The following is a 22,751-nucleotide window of genomic DNA, read 5'->3' as shown; positions in this document are numbered from 1 at the left end:
CCACGCCTTAAACTACTCTTAAAAATTCCGAAACTGGTGCTTTCAGGAAAGAAGGCCCAGTTGTCGGTCCTCTGTAAGAGGGTATACCTTCATTATTTATTTATTTCAGGTACTCATATAGCGCCGTCAATTTACGCAGCGCTTTATATTGTACATTCACATCAGTCCCTAACCCTCAAGGGACGTACAATCTAAAGTTCATAACTCACATTCAAATATACACATACTAGGGACAATTTAGACAGGAGCCAATTAACCTACCAGCATGTCTTTGGAGTGTGGGAGGAAACCGGAGTACCCGGAGGAAAACCACGCAGTCACAGGGAGAACATGCAAACTCCAGGCAGGTGGTGGCATGGCTGGGCTTCGACCCAACGAACCTAGTACTGCCAGGCCAACGTGCTAACCATTTAGCCACTGTGCTGCCCGAATATTTATAATCTAAGAAAAGAAGCCTACAGCACCTGGTATTCCCAGGCGTTGACCAATCCAAGTACTAACCAGGCCTAACCCTGCTCAGCTTTTGAGATCAGATGAGATCAGGAGCATTCAGGGTAGTGTGGCCGTAGGCTACATCTTCTCCATTGTACAGTTGTGCAATACAACCAGACTAAAAGCAGTGAAGAGACATTACATAATTACTCGGTGTACTATCAAGACACTTCTGGGCAATTATGATGAAATCCCTTTATTATGGCCATCAAACATTGAGCTATAATAGAAACATCTTACATTTAATAGAAATAAAAAATTATATTTGATTTCAAGCATTAATAAACTCTAAACAACCTCCTAAACTGGTGTATTCAGGTAAGAAGACCCTGTTTTCTGTCAAACGTAAAAGGGTAAACCTCATAATTAAAAAAGAAAAAGCCTACAGCACCTGCTAATCCAAGGAAGGCAACCCATCCAAGTATTAACCAGGCCCAACCCTGCAAAGCTTCCGAGGTCAAATCAAATCGGGCGCATTTGGGGTGGTGTGGCCGTAGGCACCTTCTTCTCCATTTCACACTTGTGCAATTCAACCTGGCCAAGAGCAGTGAAAAGACATAGTGGAATTACATAACTGCTCGGTGCACTATCATAAAAACTTCTAGGCAATTATGATGAAATCCCTTCTTTATGTCCGTCACACATTTAGCTGGAATATTAACATCTTACATTTACCATACATTAAAAAGGGGCATTTGTATCCACACCTTAAACTACTCTTAAAAATTCCGAAACTGGTGCTTTCAGGACAGAAGGCCCAGTTGTCGGTCCTCTGTAAGAGGGTATACCTTCATTATTTATTTATTTCAGGTACTTATATAGCGCCGTCAATTTACGCAGCGCTTTATATTGTACATTCACATCAGTCCCTAACCCTCAAGGGACGTACAATCTAAAGTTCCTAACTCACATTCATATATACACATACTAGGGACAATTTAGACAGGAGCCAATTAACCTACCAGCATGTCTTTGGAGTGTGGGAGGAAACCGGAGTACCCGGAGGAAAACCACGCAGTCACAGGGAGAACATGCAAACTCCAGGCAGGTGGTGGCATGGCTGGGCTTCGACCCAACGAACCAGGAACTGCCAGGCCAACGTGCTACCCATATAGCCACTGTGCTGCCCGAATATTTATAATCTAAGAAAAGAAGCCTACAGCACCTGGTATTCCCAGGCGTTGACCAATCCAAGTACTAACCAGGCCTAACCCTGCTCAGCTTTTGAGATCAGATGAGATCAGGAGCATTCAGGGTAGTGTGGCCGTAGGCTACATCTTCTCCATTGTACAGTTGTGCAATACAACCAGACTAAAAGCAGTGAAGAGACATTACATAATTACTCGGTGTACTATCAAAACACTTCTGGGCAATTATGATGAAATCCCTTTATTATGGCCATCAAACATTGAGCTATAATAGAAACATCTTACATTTAATAGAAATAAAAAATTATATTTGATTTCAAGCATTAATAAACTCTAAACAACCTCCTAAACTGGTGTATTCAGGTAAGAAGACCCTGTTTTCTGTCAAACGTAAAAGGGTAAACCTCATAATTAAAAAAGAAAAAGCCTACAGCACCTGCTAATCCAAGGAAGGCAACCCATCCAAGTATTAACCAGGCCCAACCCTGCAAAGCTTCCGAGGTCAAATCAAATCGGGCGCATTCGGGGTGGTGTGGCCGTAGGCACCTTCTTCTCCATTTCACACTTGTGCAATTCAACCTGGCCAAGAGCAGTGAAAAGACATAGTGGAATTACATAACTGCTCGGTGTACTATCATAAAAAATTCTAGGCAATTATGATGAAATCCCTTCTTTATGTCCGTCACACATTTAGCTGGAATATTAACATCTTACATTTACCATACATTAAAAAGGGGCATTTGTATCCACGCCTTAAACTACTCTTAAAAATTCCGAAACTGGTGCTTTCAGGAAAGAAGGCCCAGTTGTCGGTCCTCTGTAAGAGGGTATACCTTCATTATTTATTTATTTCAGGTACTTATATAACGCCGTCAATTTACGCAGCGCTTTATATTGTACATTCACATCAGTCCCTAACCCTCAAGGGACGTACAATCTAAAGTTCCTAACTCACATTCAAATATACACATACTAGGGACAATTTAGACAGGAGCCAATTAACCTACCAGCATGTCTTTGGAGTGTGGGAGGAAACCGGAGTACCCGGAGGAAAACCACGCAGTCACAGGGAGAACATGCAAACTCCAGGCAGGTGGTGGCATGGCTGGGCTTCGACCCAACGAACCAGGAACTGCCAGGCCAACGTGCTACCCATATAGCCACTGTGCTGCCCGAATATTTATAATCTAAGAAAAGAAGCCTACAGCACCTGGTATTCCCAGGCGTTGACCAATCCAAGTACTAACCAGGCCTAACCCTGCTCAGCTTTTGAGATCAGATGAGATCAGGAGCATTCAGGGTAGTGTGGCCGTAGGCTACATCTTCTCCATTGTACAGTTGTGCAATACAACCAGACTAAAAGCAGTGAAGAGACATTACATAATTACTCGGTGTACTATCAAGACACTTCTGGGCAATTATGATGAAATCCCTTTATTATGGCCATCAAACATTGAGCTATAATAGAAACATCTTACATTTAATAGAAATAAAAAATGATATTTGATTTCAAGCATTAATAAACTCTAAACAACCTCCTAAACTGGTGTATTCAGGTAAGAAGACCCTGTTTTCTGTCAACCGTAAAAGGGTAAACCTCATAATTAAAAAAGAAAAAGCCTACAGCACCTGCTAATCCAAGGAAGGCAACCCATCCAAGTATTAACCAGGCCAACCCTGTAAAGCTTCCGAGGTCAAATCAGATCGGGCGCATTCGGGGTGGTGTGGCCGTAGGCACCTTCTTCTCCATTTCACACTTGTGCAATTCAACCTGGCCAAGAGCAGTGAAAAGACATAGTGGAATTACATAACTGCTCGGTGCACTATCATAAAAACTTCTAGGCAATTATGATGAAATCCCTTCTTTATGTCCGTCACACATTTAGCTGGAATATTAACATCTTACATTTACCATACATTAAAAAGGGGCATTTGTATCCACGCCTTAAACTACTCTTAAAAATTCCGAAACTGGTGCTTTCAGGAAAGAAGGCCCAGTTGTCGGTCCTCTGTAAGAGGGTATACCTTCATTATTTATTTATTTCAGGTACTTATATAGCGCCGTCAATTTACGCAGCGCTTTATATTGTACATTCACATCAGTCCCTAACCCTCAAGGGACGTACAATCTAAAGTTCCTAACTCACATTCAAATATACACATACTAGGGACAATTTAGACAGGAGCCAATTAACCTACCAGCATGTCTTTGGAGTGTGGGAGGAAACCGGAGTACCCGGAGGAAAACCACGCAGTCACAGGGAGAACATGCAAACTCCAGGCAGGTGGTGGCATGGCTGGGCTTCGACCCAACGAACCAGGAACTGCCAGGCCAACGTGCTACCCATATAGCCACTGTGCTGCCCGAATATTTATAATCTAAGAAAAGAAGCCTACAGCACCTGGTATTCCCAGGCGTTGACCAATCCAAGTACTAACCAGGCCTAACCCTGCTCAGCTTTTGAGATCAGGAGCATTCAGGGTAGGGTGGCCGTAGGCTACATCTTCTCCATTGTACAGTTGTGCAACACAACCAGACTAAAAGCAGAGAAGAGACATTACATAATTACTCGGTGTACTATCAAAGACACTTCTGGGCAATTATGATGAAATCCCTTTATTATGGCCATCACACATTGAGCTATAATAGAAACATCTTACATTTAATAGAAATAAAAAATGATATTTGATTTCAAGCATTATTAAACTCTAAACAACCTCCTAAACTGGTGTATTCAGGTAAGAAGACCCTGTTTTCTGTCAACCGTAAAAGGGTAAGCCTCATAATTAAAAAAGAAAAAGCCTACAGCACCTGCTAATCCAAGGAAGGCAACCCATCCAAGTATTAACCAGGCCCAACCCTGCAAAGCTTCCGAGGTCAAATCAGATCGGAGGCATTCGGGTTGGTGTGGCCGTAGGCACCTTCTTCTCCATTTCACAGTTGTGCAATTCAACCTGGCCAAGAGCAGTGAAAAGACATAGTGGAATTACATAACTGCTCGGTGCACTATCATAAAAACTTCTAGGCAATTATGATGAAATCCCTTCTTTATGTCCGTCACACATTTAGCTGGAATATTAACATCTTACATTTACCATACATTAAAAAGGGGCATTTGTATCCACGCCTTAAACTACTCTTAAAAATTCCGAAACTGGTGCTTTCAGGAAAGAAGGCCCAGTTGTCGGTCCTCTGTAAGAGGGTATACCTTCATTATTTATTTATTTCAGGTACTTATATAGCGCCGTCAATTTACGCAGCGCTTTATATTGTACATTCACATCAGTCCCTAACCCTCAAGGGACGTACAATCTAAAGTTCCTAACTCACATTCAAATATACACATACTAGGGACAATTTAGACAGGAGCCAATTAACCTACCAGCATGTCTTTGGAGTGTGGGAGGAAACCGGAGTACCCGGAGGAAAACCACGCAGTCACAGGGAGAACATGCAAACTCCAGGCAGGTGGTGGCATGGCTGGGCTTCGACCCAACGAACCTAGTACTGCCAGGCCAACGTGCTAACCATTTAGCCACTGTGCTGCCCGAATATTTATAATCTAAGAAAAGAAGCCTACAGCACCTGGTATTCCCAGGCGTTGACCAATCCAAGTACTAACCAGGCCTAACCCTGCTCAGCTTTTGAGATCAGATGAGATCAGGAGCATTCAGGGTAGTGTGGCCGTAGGCTACATCTTCTCCATTGTACAGTTGTGCAATACAACCAGACTAAAAGCAGGGAAGAGACATTACATAATTACTCGGTGTACTATCAAAGACACTTCTGGGCAATTATGATGAAATCCCTTTATTATGGCCATCAAACATTGAGCTATAATAGAAACATCTTACATTTAATAGAAATAAAAAATGATATTTGATTTCAAGCATTAATAAACTCTAAACAACCTCCTAAACTGGTGTATTCAGGTAAGAAGACCCTGTTTTCTGTCAACCGTAAAAGGGTAAACCTCATAATTAAAAAAGAAAAAGCCTACAGCACCTGCTAATCCAAGGAAGGCAACCCATCCAAGTATTAACCAGGCCCAACCCTGCAAAGCTTCCGAGGTCAAATCAGATCGGGCGCATTCGGGTTGGTGTGGCCGTAGGCACCTTCTTCTCCATTTCACAGTTGTGCAATTCAACCTGGCCAAGAGCAGTGAAAAGACATAGTGGAATTACATAACTGCTCGGTGCACTATCATAAAAACTTCTAGGCAATTATGATGAAATCCCTTCTTTATGTCCGTCACACATTTAGCTGGAATATTAACATCTTACATTTACCATACATTAAAAAGGGGCATTTGTATCCACGCCTTAAACTACTCTTAAAAATTCCGAAACTGGTGCTTTCAGGAAAGAAGGCCCAGTTGTCGGTCCTCTGTAAGAGGGTATACCTTCATTATTTATTTATTTCAGGTACTTATATAGCGCCGTCAATTTACGCAGCGCTTTATATTGTACATTCACATCAGTCCCTAACCCTCAAGGGACGTACAATCTAAAGTTCCTAACTCACATTCATATATACACATACTAGGGACAATTTAGACAGGAGCCAATTAACCTACCAGCATGTCTTTGGAGTGTGGGAGGAAACCGGAGTACCCGGAGGAAAACCACGCAGTCACAGGGAGGACATGCAAACTCCAGGCAGGTGGTGGCATGGCTGGGCTTCGACCCAACGAACCTAGTACTGCCAGGCCAACGTGCTAACCATTTAGCCACTGTGCTGCCCGAATATTTATAATCTAAGAAAAGAAGCCTACAGCACCTGGTATTCCCAGGCGTTGACCAATCCAAGTACTAACCAGGCCTAACCCTGCTCAGCTTTTGAGATCAGATGAGATCAGGAGCATTCAGGGTAGTGTGGCCGTAGGCTACATCTTCTCCATTGTACAGTTGTGCAATACAACCAGACTAAAAGCAGGGAAGAGACATTACATAATTACTCGGTGTACTATCAAAGACACTTCTGGGCAATTATGATGAAATCCCTTTATTATGGCCATCAAACATTGAGCTATAATAGAAACATCTTACATTTAATAAAAATAAAAAATGATATTTGATTTCAAGCATTAATAAACTCTAAACAACCTCCTAAACTGGTGTATTCAGGTAAGAAGACCCTGTTTTCTGTCAACCGTAAAAGGGTAAACCTCATAATTAAAAAAGAAAAAGCCTACAGCACCTGCTAATCCAAGGAAGGCAACCCATCCAAGTATTAACCAGGCCCAACCCTGCAAAGCTTCCGAGGTCAAATCAGATCGGGCGCATTCGGGGTGGTGTGGCCGTAGGCACCTTCTTCTCCATTTCACACTTGTGCAATTCAACCTGGCCAAGAGCAGTGAAAAGACATAGTGGAATTACATAACTGCTCGGTGCACTATCATAAAAACTTCTAGGCAATTATGATGAAATCCCTTCTTTATGTCCGTCACACATTTAGCTGGAATATTAACATCTTACATTTACCATACATTAAAAAGGGGCATTTGTATCCACGCCTTAAACTACTCTTAAAAATTCCGAAACTGGTGCTTTCAGGAAAGAAGGCCCAGTTGTCGGTCCTCTGTAAGAGGGTATACCTTCATTATTTATTTATTTCAGGTACTTATATAGCGCCGTCAATTTACGCAGCGCTTTATATTGTACATTCACATCAGTCCCTAACCCTCAAGGGACGTACAATCTAAAGTTCCTAACTCACATTCAAATATACACATACTAGGGACAATTTAGACAGGAGCCAATTAACCTACCAGCATGTCTTTGGAGTGTGGGAGGAAACCGGAGTACCCGGAGGAAAACCACGCAGTCACAGGGAGAACATGCAAACTCCAGGCAGGTGGTGGCATGGCTGGGCTTCGACCCAACGAACCTAGTACTGCCAGGCCAACGTACTAACCATTTAGCCACTGTGCTGCCCGAATATTTATAATCTAAGAAAATAAGCCTACAGCACCTGGTATTCCCAGGCGTTGACCAATCCAAGTACTAACCAGGCCTAACCCTGCTCAGCTTTTGAGATCAGATGAGATCAGGAGCATTCAGGGTAGTGTGGCCGTAGGCTACATCTTCTCCATTGTACAGTTGTGCAATACAACCAGACTAAAAGCAGGGAAGAGACATTACATAATTACTCGGTGTACTATCAAAGACACTTCTGGGCAATTATGATGAAATCCCTTTATTATGGCCATCAAACATTGAGCTATAATAGAAACATCTTACATTTAATAGAAATAAAAAATGATATTTGATTTCAAGCATTAATAAACTCTAAACAACCTCCTAAACTGGTGTATTCAGGTAAGAAGACCCTGTTTTCTGTCAAACGTAAAAGGGTAAACCTCATAATTAAAAAAGAAAAAGCCTACAGCACCTGCTAATCCAAGGAAGGCAACCCATCCAAGTATTAACCAGGCCCAACCCTGCAAAGCTTCCGAGGTCAAATCAGATCGGGCGCATTCGGGGTGGTATGGCCGTAGGCACCTTCTTCTCCATTTCACACTTGTGCAATTCAACCTGGCCAAGAGCAGTGAAAAGACATAGTGGAATTACATAACTGCTCGGTGCACTATCATAAAAACTTCTAGGCAATTATGATGAAATCCCTTCTTTATGTCCGTCACACATTTAGCTGGAATATTAACATCTTACATTTACCATACATTAAAAAGGGGCATTTGTATCCATGCCTTAAACTACTCTTAAAAATTCCAAAACTGGTGCTTTCAGGAAAGAAGGCCCAGTTGTCGGTCCTCTGTAAGAGGGTATACCTTCATTATTTATTTATTTCAGGTACTTATATAGCACCGTCAATTTACGCAGCGCTTTATATTGTACATTCACATCAGTCCCTAACCCTCAAGGGACGTACAATCTAAAGTTCCTAACTCACATTCATATATACACATACTAGGGACAATTTAGACAGGAGCCAATTAACCTACCAGCATGTCTTTGGAGTGTGGGAGGAAACCGGAGTACCCGGAGGAAAACCACGCAGTCACAGGGAGAACATGCAAACTCCAGGCAGGTGGTGGCATGGCTGGGCTTCGACCCAACGAACCAGGAACTGCCAGGCCAACGTGCTACCCATATAGCCACTGTGCTGCCCGAATATTTATAATCTAAGAAAAGAAGCCTACAGCACCTGGTATTCCCAGGCGTTGACCAATCCAAGTACTAACCAGGCCTAACCCTGCTCAGCTTTTGAGATCAGATGAGATCAGGAGCATTCAGGGTAGTGTGGCCGTAGGCTACATCTTCTCCATTGTACAGTTGTGCAATACAACCAGACTAAAAGCAGTGAAGAGACATTACATAATTACTCGGTGTACTATCAAGACACTTCTGGGCAATTATGATGAAATCCCTTTATTATGGCCATCAAACATTGAGCTATAATAGAAACATCTTACATTTAATAGAAATAAAAAATTATATTTGATTTCAAGCATTAATAAACTCTAAACAACCTCCTAAACTGGTGTATTCAGGTAAGAAGACCCTGTTTTCTGTCAAACGTAAAAGGGTAAACCTCATAATTAAAAAAGAAAAAGCCTACAGCACCTGCTAATCCAAGGAAGGCAACCCATCCAAGTATTAACCAGGCCCAACCCTGCAAAGCTTCCGAGGTCAAATCAGATCGGGCGCATTCGGGGTGGTATGGCCGTAGGCACCTTCTTCTCCATTTCACACTTGTGCAATTCAACCTGGCCAAGAGCAGTGAAAAGACATAGTGGAATTACATAACTGCTCGGTGCACTATCATAAAAACTTCTAGGCAATTATGATGAAATCCCTTCTTTATGTCCGTCACACATTTAGCTGGAATATTAACATCTTACATTTACCATACATTAAAAAGGGGCATTTGTATCCACGCCTTAAACTACTCTTAAAAATTCCGAAACTGGTGCTTTCAGGAAAGAAGGCCCAGTTGTTGGTCCTCTGTAAGAGGGTATACCTTCATTATTTATTTATTTCAGGTACTTATATAGCGCCGTCAATTTACGCAGCGCTTTATATTGTACATTCACATCAGTCCCTAACCCTCAAGGGACGTACAATCTAAAGTTCCTAACTCACATTCATATATACACATACTAGGGACAATTTAGACAGGAGCCAATTAACCTACCAGCATGTCTTTGGAGTGTGGGAGGAAACCGGAGTACCCGGAGGAAAACCACGCAGTCACAGGGAGAACATGCAAACTCCAGGCAGGTGGTGGCATGGCTGGGCTTCGACCCAACGAACCAGGAACTGCCAGGCCAACGTGCTACCCATATAGCCACTGTGCTGCCCGAATATTTATAATCTAAGAAAAGAAGCCTACAGCACCTGGTATTCCCAGGCGTTGACCAATCCAAGTACTAACCAGGCCTAACCCTGCTCAGCTTTTGAGATCAGATGAGATCAGGAGCATTCAGGGTAGTGTGGCCGTAGGCTACATCTTCTCCATTGTACAGTTGTGCAATACAACCAGACTAAAAGCAGGGAAGAGACATTACATAATTACTCGGTGTACTATCAAAGACACTTCTGGGCAATTATGATAAAATCCCTTTATTATGGCCATCAAACATTGAGCTATAATAGAAACATCTTACATTTAATAGAAATAAAAAATGATATTTGATTTCATGGATTAATAAACTCTAAACAACCTCCTAAACTGGTGTATTCAGGTAAGAAGACCCTGTTTTCTGTCAACCGTAAAAGGGTAAACCTCATAATTAAAAAAGAAAAAGCCTACAGCACCTGCTAATCCAAGGAAGGCAACCCATCCAAGTATTAACCAGGCCCAACCCTGCAAAGCTTCCGAGGTCAAATCAGATCGGGCGCATTCGGGTTGGTGTGGCCGTAGGCACCTTCTTCTCCATTTCACAGTTGTGCAATTCAACCTGGCCAAGAGCAGTGAAAAGACATAGTGGAATTACATAACTGCTCGGTGCACTATCATAAAAACTTCTAGGCAATTATGATGAAATCCCTTCTTTATGTCCGTCACACATTTAGCTGGAATATTAACATCTTACATTTACCATACATTAAAAAGGGGCATTTGTATCCACACCTTAAAATACTCTTAAAAATTCAGAAACTGGTGCTTTCAGGACAGAAGGCCCAGTTGTCGGTCCTCTGTAAGAGGGTATACCTTCATTATTTATTTATTTCAGGTACTTATATAGCGCCGTCAATTTACGCAGCGCTTTATATTGTACATTCACATCAGTCCCTAACCCTCAAGGGACGTACAATCTAAAGTTCCTAACTCACATTCATATATACACATACTAGGGACAATTTAGACAGGAGCCAATTAACCTACCAGCATGTCTTTGGAGTGTGGGAGGAAACCGGAGTACCCGGAGGAAAACCACGCAGTCACAGGGAGAACATGCAAACTCCAGGCAGGTGGTGGCATGGCTGGGCTTCGACCCAACGAACCAGGAACTGCCAGGCCAACGTGCTACCCATATAGCCACTGTGCTGCCCGAATATTTATAATCTAAGAAAAGAAGCCTACAGCACCTGGTATTCCCAGGCATTGACCAATCCAAGTACTAACCAGGCCTAACCCTGCTCAGCTTTTGAGATCAGATGAGATCAGGAGCATTCAGGGTAGTGTGGCCGTAGGCTACATCTTCTCCATTGTACAGTTGTGCAATACAACCAGACTAAAAGCAGGGAAGAGACATTACATAATTACTCGGTGTACTATCAAAGACACTTCTGGGCAATTATGATAAAATCCCTTTATTATGGCCATCAAACATTGAGCTATAATAGAAACATCTTACATTTAATAGAAATAAAAAATGATATTTGATTTCATGGATTAATAAACTCTAAACAACCTCCTAAACTGGTGTATTCAGGTAAGAAGACCCTGTTTTCTGTCAACCGTAAAAGGGTAAACCTCATAATTAAAAAAGAAAAAGCCTACAGCACCTGCTAATCCAAGGAAGGCAACCCATCCAAGTATTAACCAGGCCCAACCCTGCAAAGCTTCCGAGGTCAAATCAGATCGGGCGCATTCGGGGTGGTGTGGCCGTAGGCACCTTCTTCTCCATTTCACACTTGTGCAATTCAACCTGGCCAAGAGCAGTGAAAAGACATAGTGGAATTACATAACTGCTCGGTGCACTATCATAAAAACTTCTAGGCAATTATGATGAAATCCCTTCTTTATGTCCGTCACACATTTAGCTGGAATATTAACATCTTACATTTACCATACATTAAAAAGGGGCATTTGTATCCACGCCTTAAACTACTCTTAAAAATTCCGAAACTGGTGCTTTCAGGAAAGAAGGCCCAGTTGTCGGTCCTCTGTAAGAGGGTATACCTTCATTATTTATTTATTTCAGGTACTTATATAGCGCCGTCAATTTACGCAGCGCTTTATATTGCACATTCACATCAGTCCCTAACCCTCAAGGGACGTACAATCTAAAGTTCCTAACTCACATTCATATATACACATACTAGGGACAATTTAGACAGGAGCCAATTAACCTACCAGCATGTCTTTGGAGTGTGGGAGGAAACCGGAGTACCCGGAGGAAAACCACGCAGTCACAGGGAGAACATGCAAACTCCAGGCAGGTGGTGGCATGGCTGGGCTTCGACCCAACGAACTTAGTACTGCCAGGCCAACGTGCTAACCATTTAGCCACTGTGCTGCCCGAATATTTATAATCTAAGAAAAGAAGCCTACAGCACCTGGTATTCCCAGGCGTTGACCAATCCAAGTACTAACCAGGCCTAACCCTGCTCAGCTTTTGAGATCAGGAGCATTCAGGGTAGGGTGGCCGTAGGCTACATCTTCTCCATTGTACAGTTGTGCAACACAACCAGACTAAAAGCAGAGAAGAGACATTACATAATTACTCGGTGTACTATCAAAGACACTTCTGGGCAATTATGATGAAATCCCTTTATTATGGCCATCACACATTGAGCTATAATAGAAACATCTTACATTTAATAAAAATAAAAAATATTTGATTTCAAGGATTAATAAACTCTAAACAACCTCCTAAACTGGTGTATTCAGGTAAGAAGACCCTGTTTTCTGTCAAACGTAAAAGGGTAAACCTCATAATTAAAAAAGAAAAAGCCTACAGCACCTGCTAATCCAAGGAAGGCAACCCATCCAAGTATTAACCAGGCCCAACCCTGCAAAGCTTCCGAGGTCAAATCAGATCGGGCGCATTCGGGGTGGTGTGGCCGTAGGCACCTTCTTCTCCATTTCACAGTTGTGCAATTCAACCTGGCCAAGAGCAGTGAAAAGACATAGTGGAATTACATAACTGCTCGGTGCACTATCATAAAAACTTCTAGGCAATTATGATGAAATCCCTTCTTTATGTCCGTCACACATTTAGCTGGAATATTAACATCTTACATTTACCATACATTAAAAAGGGGCATTTGTATCCACGCCTTAAACTACTCTTAAAAATTCCGAAACTGGTGCTTTCAGGAAAGAAGGCCCAGTTGTCGGTCCTCTGTAAGAGGGTATACCTTCATTATTTATTTATTTCAGGTACTTATATAGCGCCGTCAATTTACGCAGCGCTTTATATTGTACATTCACATCAGTCCCTAACCCTCAAGGGACGTACAATCTAAAGTTCCTAACTCACATTCAAATATACACATACTAGGGACAATTTAGACAGGAGCCAATTAACCTACCAGCATGTCTTTGGAGTGTGGGAGGAAACCGGAGTACCCGGAGGAAAACCACGCAGTCACAGGGAGAACATGCAAACTCCAGGCAGGTGGTGGCATGGCTGGGCTTCGACCCAACGAACCAGGAACTGCCAGGCCAACGTGCTACCCATATAGCCACTGTGCTGCCCGAATATTTATAATCTAAGAAAAGAAGCCTACAGCACCTGGTATTCCCAGGCGTTGACCAATCCAAGTACTAACCAGGCCTAACCCTGCTCAGCTTTTGAGATCAGATGAGATCAGGAGCATTCAGGGTAGTGTGGCCGTAGGCTACATCTTCTCCATTGTACAGTTGTGCAATACAACCAGACTAAAAGCAGGGAAGAGACATTACATAATTACTCGGTGTACTATCAAAGACACTTCTGGGCAATTATGATGAAATCCCTTTATTATGGCCATCAAACATTGAGCTATAATAGAAACATCTTACATTTAATAGAAATAAAAAATGATATTTGATTTCAAGGATTAATAAACTCTAAACAACCTACTAAACTGGTGTATTCAGGTAAGAAGACCCTGTTTTCTGTCAACCGTAAAAGGGTAAACCTCATAATTAAAAAAGAAAAAGCCTACAGCACCTGCTAATCCAAGGAAGGCAACCCATCCAAGTATTAACCAGGCCCAACCCTGCAAAGCTTCCGAGGTCAAATCAGATCGGGCGCATTCGGGGTTGTGTGGCCGTAGGCACCTTCTTCTCCATTTCACACTTGTGCAATTCAACCTGGCCAAGAGCAGTGAAAAGACATAGTGGAATTACATAACTGCTCGGTGCACTATCATAAAAACTTCTAGGCAATTATGATGAAATCCCTTCCTTATGTCCGTCACACATTTAGCTGGAATATTAACATCTTACATTTACCATACATTAAAAAGGGGCATTTGTATCCACGCCTTAAACTACTCTTAAAAATTCCGAAACTGGTGCTTTCAGGAAAGAAGGCCCAGTTGTCGGTCCTCTGTAAGAGGGTATACCTTCATTATTTATTTATTTCAGGTACTTATATAGCGCCGTCAATTTACGCAGCGCTTTATATTGTACATTCACATCAGTCCCTAACCCTCAAGGGACGTACAATCTAAAGTTCCTAACTCACATTCAAATATACACATACTAGGGACAATTTAGACAGGAGCCAATTAACCTACCAGCATGTCTTTGGAGTGTGGGAGGAAACCGGAGTACCCGGAGGAAAACCACGCAGTCACAGGGAGAACATGCAAACTCCAGGCAGGTGGTGGCATGGCTGGGCTTCGACCCAACGAACCTAGTACTGCCAGGCCAACGTACTAACCATTTAGCCACTGTGCTGCCCGAATATTTATAATCTAAGAAAATAAGCCTACAGCACCTGGTATTCCCAGGCGTTGACCAATCCAAGTACTAACCAGGCCTAACCCTGCTCAGCTTTTGAGATCAGATGAGATCAGGAGCATTCAGGGTAGTGTGGCCGTAGGCTACATCTTCTCCATTGTACAGTTGTGCAATACAACCAGACTAAAAGCAGGGAAGAGACATTACATAATTACTCGGTGTACTATCAAAGACACTTCTGGGCAATTATGATGAAATCCCTTTATTATGGCCATCAAACATTGAGCTATAATAGAAACATCTTACATTTAATAGAAATAAAAAATGATATTTGATTTCAAGCATTAATAAACTCTAAACAACCTCCTAAACTGGTGTATTCAGGTAAGAAGACCCTGTTTTCTGTCAACCGTAAAAGGGTAAACCTCATAATTAAAAAAAAAAAAAGCCTACAGCACCTGCTAATCCAAGGAAGGCAACCCATCCAAGTATTAACCAGGCCCAACCCTGCAAAGCTTCCGAGGTCAAATCAGATCGGGCGCATTCGGGGTGGTGTGGCCGTAGGCACCTTCTTCTCCATTTCACACTTGTGCAATTCAACCTGGCCAAGAGCAGTGAAAAGACATAGTGGAATTACATAACTGCTCGGTGCACTATCATAAAAACTTCTAGGCAATTATGATGAAATCCCTTCTTTATGTCCGTCACACATTTAGCTGGAATATTAACATCTTACATTTACCATACATTAAAAAGGGGCATTTGTATCCACGCCTTAAACTACTCTTAAAAATTCCGAAACTGGTGCTTTCAGGAAAGAAGGCCCAGTTGTCGGTCCTCTGTAAGAGGGTATACCTTCATTATTTATTTATTTCAGGTACTTATATAGCTCCGTCAATTTACGCAGCGCTTTATATTGTACATTCACATCAGTCCCTAACCCTCAAGGGACGTACAATCTAAAGTTCCTAACTCACATTCAAATATACACATACTAGGGACAATTTAGACAGGAGCCAATTAACCTACCAGCATGTCTTTGGAGTGTGGGAGGAAACCGGAGTACCCGGAGGAAAACCACGCAGTCACAGGGAGAACATGCAAACTCCAGGCAGGTGGTGGCATGGCTGGGCTTCGACCCAACGAACCTAGTACTGCCAGGCCAACGTGCTAACCATTTAGCCACTGTGCTGCCCGAATATTTATAATCTAAGAAAAGAAGCCTACAGCACCTGGTATTCCCAGGCGTTGACCAATCCAAGTACTAACCAGGCCTAACCCTGCTCAGCTTTTGAGATCAGATGAGATCAGGAGCATTCAGGGTAGTGTGGCCGTAGGCTACATCTTCTCCATTGTACAGTTGTGCAATACAACCAGACTAAAAGCAGTGAAGAGACATTACATAATTACTCGGTGTACTATCAAGACACTTCTGCGCAATTATGATGAAATCCCTTTATTATGGCCATCAAACATTGAGCTATAATAGAAACATCTTACATTTAATAGAAATAAAAAATTATATTTGATTTCAAGCATTAATAAACTCTAAACAACCTCCTAAACTGGTGTATTCAGGTAAGAAGACCCTGTTTTCTGTCAAACGTAAAAGGGTAAACCTCATAATTAAAAAAGAAAAAGCCTACAGCACCTGCTAATCCAAGGAAGGCAACCCATCCAAGTATTAACCAGGCCCAACCCTGCAAAGCTTCCGAGGTCAAATCAGATCGGGCGCATTCGGGGTGGTATGGCCGTAGGCACCTTCTTCTCCATTTCACACTTGTGCAATTCAACCTGGCCAAGAGCAGTGAAAAGACATAGTGGAATTACATAACTGCTCGGTGCACTATCATAAAAACTTCTAGGCAATTATGATGAAATCCCTTCTTTATGTCCGTCACACATTTAGCTGGAATATTAACATCTTACATTTACCATACATTAAAAAGGGGCATTTGTATCCATGCCTTAAACTACTCTTAAAAATTCCAAAACTGGTGCTTTCAGGAAAGAAGGCCCAGTTGTCGGTCCTCTGTAAGAGGGTATACCTTCATTATTTATTTATTTCAGGTACTTATATAGCACCGTCAATTTACGCAGCGCTTTATATTGTACATTCACATCAGTCCCTAACCCTCAAGGGACGTACAATCTAAAGTTCCTAACTCACATTCAAATATACACATACTAGGGACAATTTAGACAGGAGCCAATTAACCTACCAGCATGTCTTTGGAGTGTGGGAGGAAACCGGAGTACCCGGAGGAAAACCACGCAGTCACAGGGAGAACATGCAAACTCCAGGCAGGTGGTGGCATGGCTGGGCTTCGACCCAAAGAACCTAGTACTGCCAGGCCAACGTGCTAACCATTTAGCCACTGTGCTGCCCGAATATTTATAATCTAAGAAAAGAAGCCTACAGCACCTGGTATTCCCAGGCGTTGACCAATCCAAGTACTAACCAGGCCTAACCCTGCTCAGCTTTTGAGATCAGATGAGATCAGGAGCATTCAGGGTAGTGTGGCCGTAGGCTACATCTTCTCAATTGTACAGTTGTGCAATACAACCAGACTAAAAGCAGTGAAGAGACATTACATAATTACTCGGTGTACTATCAAAGACACTTCTGGGCAATTATGATGAAATCCCTTTATTATGGCCATCAAACATTGAGCTATAATAGAAACATCTTACATTTAATAGAAATAAAAAATGATATTTGATTTCAAGCATTAATAAACTCTAAACAACCTCCTAAACTGGTGAATTCAGGTAAGAAGACCCTGTTTTCTGTCAACCGTAAAAGGGTAAACCTCATAATTAAAAAAGAAAAAGCCTACAGCACCTGCTAATCCAAGGAAGGCAACCCATCCAAGTATTAACCAGGCCCAACCCTGCAAAGCTTCCGAGGTCAAATCAGATCGGGCGCATTCGGGGTGGTGTGGCCGTAGGCACCTTCTTCTCCATTTCACACTTGTGCAATTCAACCTGGCCAAGAGCAGTGAAAAGACATAGTGGAATTACATAACTGCTCGGTGCACTATCATAAAAACTTCTAGGCAATTATGATGAAATCCCTTCTTTATGTCCGTCACACATTTAGCTGGAATATTAACATCTTACATTTACCATACATTAAAAAGGGGCATTTGTATCCACGCCTTAAACTACTCTTAAAAATTCCGAAACTGGTGCTTTCAGGAAAGAAGGCCCAGTTGTCGGTCCTCTGTAAGAGGGTATACCTTCATTATTTATTTATTTCAGGTACTTATATAGCGCCGTCAATTTACGCAGCGCTTTATATTGTACATTCACATCAGTCCCTAACCCTCAAGGGACGTACAATCTAAAGTTCCTAACTCACATTCAAATATACACATACTAGGGACAATTTAGACAGGAGCCAATTAACCTACCAGCATGTCTTTGGAGTGTGGGAGGAAACCGGAGTACCCGGAGGAAAACCACGCAGTCACAGGGAGAACATGCAAACTCCAGGCAGGTGGTGGCATGGCTGGGCTTCGACCCAACGAACCTAGTACTGCCAGGCCAACGTACTAACCATTTAGCCACTGTGCTGCCCGAATATTTATAATCTAAGAAAATAAGCCTACAGCACCTGGTATTCCCAGGCGTTGACCAATCCAAGTACTAACCAGGCCTAACCCTGCTCAGCTTTTGAGATCAGATGAGATCAGGAGCATTCAGGGTAGTGTGGCCGTAGGCTACATCTTCTCCATTGTACAGTTGTGCAATACAACCAGACTAAAAGCAGGGAAGAGACATTACATAATTACTCGGTGTACTATCAAAGACACTTCTGGGCAATTATGATGAAATCCCTTTATTATGGCCATCAAACATTGAGCTATAATAGAAACATCTTACATTTAATAGAAATAAAAAATGATATTTGATTTCAAGCATTAATAAACTCTAAACAACCTCCTAAACTGGTGTATTCAGGTAAGAAGACCCTGTTTTCTGTCAACCGTAAAAGGGTAAACCTCATAATTAAAAAAAAAAAAAGCCTACAGCACCTGCTAATCCAAGGAAGGCAACCCATCCAAGTATTAACCAGGCCCAACCCTGCAAAGCTTCCGAGGTCAAATCAGATCGGGCGCATTCGGGGTGGTGTGGCCGTAGGCACCTTCTTCTCCATTTCACACTTGTGCAATTCAACCTGGCCAAGAGCAGTGAAAAGACATAGTGGAATTACATAACTGCTCGGTGCACTATCATAAAAACTTCTAGGCAATTATGATGAAATCCCTTCTTTATGTCCGTCACACATTTAGCTGGAATATTAACATCTTACATTTACCATACATTAAAAAGGGGCATTTGTATCCACGCCTTAAAATACTCTTAAAAATTCAGAAACTGGTGCTTTCAGGACAGAAGGCCCAGTTGTCGGTCCTCTGTAAGAGGGTATACCTTCATTATTTATTTATTTCAGGTACTTATATAGCTCCGTCAATTTACGCAGCGCTTTATATTGTACATTCACATCAGTCCCTAACCCTCAAGGGACGTACAATCTAAAGTTCCTAACTCACATTCAAATATACACATACTAGGGACAATTTAGACAGGAGCCAATTAACCTACCAGCATGTCTTTGGAGTGTGGGAGGAAACCGGAGTACCCGGAGGAAAACCACGCAGTCACAGGGAGAACATGCAAACTCCAGGCAGGTGGTGGCATGGCTGGGCTTCGACCCAACGAACCAGGAACTGCCAGGCCAACGTGCTACCCATATAGCCACTGTGCTGCCCGAATATTTATAATCTAAGAAAAGAAGCCTACAGCACCTGGTATTCCCAGGCGTTGACCAATCCAAGTACTAACCAGGCCTAACCCTGCTCAGCTTTTGAGATCAGATGAGATCAGGAGCATTCAGGGTAGTGTGGCCGTAGGCTACATCTTCTCCATTGTACAGTTGTGCAATACAACCAGACTAAAAGCAGTGAAGAGACATTACATAATTACTCGGTGTACTATCAAGACACTTCTGGGCAATTATGATGAAATCCCTTTATTATGGCCATCAAACATTGAGCTATAATAGAAACATCTTACATTTAATAGAAATAAAAAATTATATTTGATTTCAAGCATTAATAAACTCTAAACAACCTCCTAAACTGGTGTATTCAGGTAAGAAGACCCTGTTTTCTGTCAAACGTAAAAGGGTAAACCTCATAATTAAAAAAGAAAAAGCCTACAGCACCTGCTAATCCAAGGAAGGCAACCCATCCAAGTATTAACCAGGCCCAACCCTGCAAAGCTTCCGAGGTCAAATCAGATCGGGCGCATTCGGGTTGGTGTGGCCGTAGGCACCTTCTTCTCCATTTCACAGTTGTGCAATTCAACCTGGCCAAGAGCAGTGAAAAGACATAGTGGAATTACATAACTGCTCGGTGCACTATCATAAAAACTTCTAGGCAATTATGATGAAATCCCTTCTTTATGTCCGTCACACATTTAGCTGGAATATTAACATCTTACATTTACCATACATTAAAAAGGGGCATTTGTATCCACACCTTAAAATACTCTTAAAAATTCAGAAACTGGTGCTTTCAGGACAGAAGGCCCAGTTGTCGGTCCTCTGTAAGAGGGTATACCTTCATTATTTATTTATTTCAGGTACTTATATAGCGCCGTCAATTTACGCAGCGCTTTATATTGTACATTCACATCAGTCCCTAACCCTCAAGGGACGTACAATCTAAAGTTCCTAACTCACATTCATATATACACATACTAGGGACAATTTAGACAGGAGCCAATTAACCTACCAGCATGTCTTTGGAGTGTGGGAGGAAACCGGAGTACCCGGAGGAAAACCACGCAGTCACAGGGAGAACATGCAAACTCCAGGCAGGTGGTGGCATGGCTGGGCTTCGACCCAACGAACCAGGAACTGCCAGGCCAACGTGCTACCCATATAGCCACTGTGCTGCCCGAATATTTATAATCTAAGAAAAGAAGCCTACAGCACCTGGTATTCCCAGGCGTTGACCAATCCAAGTACTAACCAGGCCTAACCCTGCTCAGCTTTTGAGATCAGATGAGATCAGGAGCATTCAGGGTAGTGTGGCCGTAGGCTACATCTTCTCCATTGTACAGTTGTGCAATACAACCAGACTAAAAGCAGTGAAGAGACATTACATAATTACTCGGTGTACTATCAAGACACTTCTGGGCAATTATGATGAAATCCCTTTATTATGGCCATCAAACATTGAGCTATAATAGAAACATCTTACATTTAATAGAAATAAAAAATTATATTTGATTTCAAGCATTAATAAACTCTAAACAACCTCCTAAACTGGTGTATTCAGGTAAGAAGACCCTGTTTTCTGTCAAACGTAAAAGGGTAAACCTCATAATTAAAAAAGAAAAAGCCTACAGCACCTGCTAATCCAAGGAAGGCAACCCATCCAAGTATTAACCAGGCCCAACCCTGCAAAGCTTCCGAGGTCAAATCAGATCGGGCGCATTCGGGGTGGTATGGCCGTAGGCACCTTCTTCTCCATTTCACACTTGTGCAATTCAACCTGGCCAAGAGCAGTGAAAAGACATAGTGGAATTACATAACTGCTCGGTGCACTATCATAAAAACTTCTAGGCAATTATGATGAAATCCCTTCTTTATGTCCGTCACACATTTAGCTGGAATATTAACATCTTACATTTACCATACATTAAAAAGGGGCATTTGTATCCATGCCTTAAACTACTCTTAAAAATTCCAAAACTGGTGCTTTCAGGAAAGAAGGCCCAGTTGTCGGTCCTCTGTAAGAGGGTATACCTTCATTATTTATTTATTTCAGGTACTTATATAGCACCGTCAATTTACGCAGCGCTTTATATTGTACATTCACATCAGTCCCTAACCCTCAAGGGACGTACAATCTAAAGTTCCTAACTCACATTCATATATACACATACTAGGGACAATTTAGACAGGAGCCAATTAACCTACCAGCATGTCTTTGGAGTGTGGGAGGAAACCGGAGTACCCGGAGGAAAACCACGCAGTCACAGGGAGAACATGCAAACTCCAGGCAGGTGGTGGCATGGCTGGGCTTCGACCCAACGAACCAGGAACTGCCAGGCCAACGTGCTACCCATATAGCCACTGTGCTGCCCGAATATTTATAATCTAAGAAAAGAAGCCTACAGCACCTGGTATTCCCAGGCGTTGACCAATCCAAGTACTAACCAGGCCTAACCCTGCTCAGCTTTTGAGATCAGATGAGATCAGGAGCATTCAGGGTAGTGTGGCCGTAGGCTACATCTTCTCCATTGTACAGTTGTGCAATACAACCAGACTAAAAGCAGGGAAGAGACATTACATAATTACTCGGTGTACTATCAAAGACACTTCTGGGCAATTATGATAAAATCCCTTTATTATGGCCATCAAACATTGAGCTATAATAGAAACATCTTACATTTAATAGAAATAAAAAATGATATTTGATTTCATGGATTAATAAACTCTAAACAACCTCCTAAACTGGTGTATTCAGGTAAGAAGACCCTGTTTTCTGTCAACCGTAAAAGGGTAAACCTCATAATTAAAAAAGAAAAAGCCTACAGCACCTGCTAATCCAAGGAAGGCAACCCATCCAAGTATTAACCAGGCCCAACCCTGCAAAGCTTCCGAGGTCAAATCAGATCGGGCGCATTCGGGTTGGTGTGGCCGTAGGCACCTTCTTCTCCATTTCACAGTTGTGCAATTCAACCTGGCCAAGAGCAGTGAAAAGACATAGTGGAATTACATAACTGCTCGGTGCACTATCATAAAAACTTCTAGGCAATTATGATGAAATCCCTTCTTTATGTCCGTCACACATTTAGCTGGAATATTAACATCTTACATTTACCATACATTAAAAAGGGGCATTTGTATCCACACCTTAAAATACTCTTAAAAATTCCGAAACTGGTGCTTTCAGGACAGAAGGCCCAGTTGTCGGTCCTCTGTAAGAGGGTATACCTTCATT

General features: G+C 42.2%; 17 pseudogenes; all 17 read right to left on the bottom strand.

The window, feature by feature from the left end:
* Positions 1 to 452: 452 nt before the first annotated feature.
* LOC149474534 (5S ribosomal RNA) lies at positions 453 to 571 on the bottom strand (annotated as a pseudogene).
* A 1,074-nt stretch (positions 572 to 1,645) lies between these two features.
* Positions 1,646 to 1,764, bottom strand: LOC149474533 (5S ribosomal RNA; annotated as a pseudogene).
* A 1,074-nt stretch (positions 1,765 to 2,838) lies between these two features.
* Positions 2,839 to 2,957, bottom strand: LOC149474532 (5S ribosomal RNA; annotated as a pseudogene).
* A 2,257-nt stretch (positions 2,958 to 5,214) lies between these two features.
* On the bottom strand, positions 5,215 to 5,333 carry LOC149474531 (5S ribosomal RNA; annotated as a pseudogene).
* Positions 5,334 to 6,408: 1,075 nt separating this feature from the next.
* Positions 6,409 to 6,527, bottom strand: LOC149474530 (5S ribosomal RNA; annotated as a pseudogene).
* A 1,075-nt stretch (positions 6,528 to 7,602) lies between these two features.
* On the bottom strand, positions 7,603 to 7,721 carry LOC149474529 (5S ribosomal RNA; annotated as a pseudogene).
* Positions 7,722 to 8,796: 1,075 nt separating this feature from the next.
* Positions 8,797 to 8,915, bottom strand: LOC149474528 (5S ribosomal RNA; annotated as a pseudogene).
* Positions 8,916 to 9,989: 1,074 nt separating this feature from the next.
* LOC149474527 (5S ribosomal RNA) lies at positions 9,990 to 10,108 on the bottom strand (annotated as a pseudogene).
* A 1,075-nt stretch (positions 10,109 to 11,183) lies between these two features.
* Positions 11,184 to 11,302, bottom strand: LOC149474526 (5S ribosomal RNA; annotated as a pseudogene).
* A 2,256-nt stretch (positions 11,303 to 13,558) lies between these two features.
* On the bottom strand, positions 13,559 to 13,677 carry LOC149474525 (5S ribosomal RNA; annotated as a pseudogene).
* A 1,075-nt stretch (positions 13,678 to 14,752) lies between these two features.
* On the bottom strand, positions 14,753 to 14,871 carry LOC149474524 (5S ribosomal RNA; annotated as a pseudogene).
* Positions 14,872 to 15,947: 1,076 nt separating this feature from the next.
* LOC149474523 (5S ribosomal RNA) lies at positions 15,948 to 16,066 on the bottom strand (annotated as a pseudogene).
* Positions 16,067 to 17,140: 1,074 nt separating this feature from the next.
* On the bottom strand, positions 17,141 to 17,259 carry LOC149474522 (5S ribosomal RNA; annotated as a pseudogene).
* A 1,075-nt stretch (positions 17,260 to 18,334) lies between these two features.
* Positions 18,335 to 18,453, bottom strand: LOC149474521 (5S ribosomal RNA; annotated as a pseudogene).
* A 1,076-nt stretch (positions 18,454 to 19,529) lies between these two features.
* On the bottom strand, positions 19,530 to 19,648 carry LOC149474520 (5S ribosomal RNA; annotated as a pseudogene).
* Positions 19,649 to 20,722: 1,074 nt separating this feature from the next.
* Positions 20,723 to 20,841, bottom strand: LOC149474519 (5S ribosomal RNA; annotated as a pseudogene).
* A 1,074-nt stretch (positions 20,842 to 21,915) lies between these two features.
* Positions 21,916 to 22,034, bottom strand: LOC149474518 (5S ribosomal RNA; annotated as a pseudogene).
* Positions 22,035 to 22,751: the final 717 nt, after the last annotated feature.

The sequence above is a fragment of the Staurois parvus genome, unplaced genomic scaffold, assembly GCF_062004578.1.
Source record: "Staurois parvus isolate SC_StPar_1 unplaced genomic scaffold, SC_StPar_1.0 ptg000004l, whole genome shotgun sequence".
Classification (NCBI taxonomy): Eukaryota; Metazoa; Chordata; class Amphibia; order Anura; family Ranidae; genus Staurois; species Staurois parvus.
This window is presented reverse-complemented; position numbering and strand designations above follow the sequence as displayed.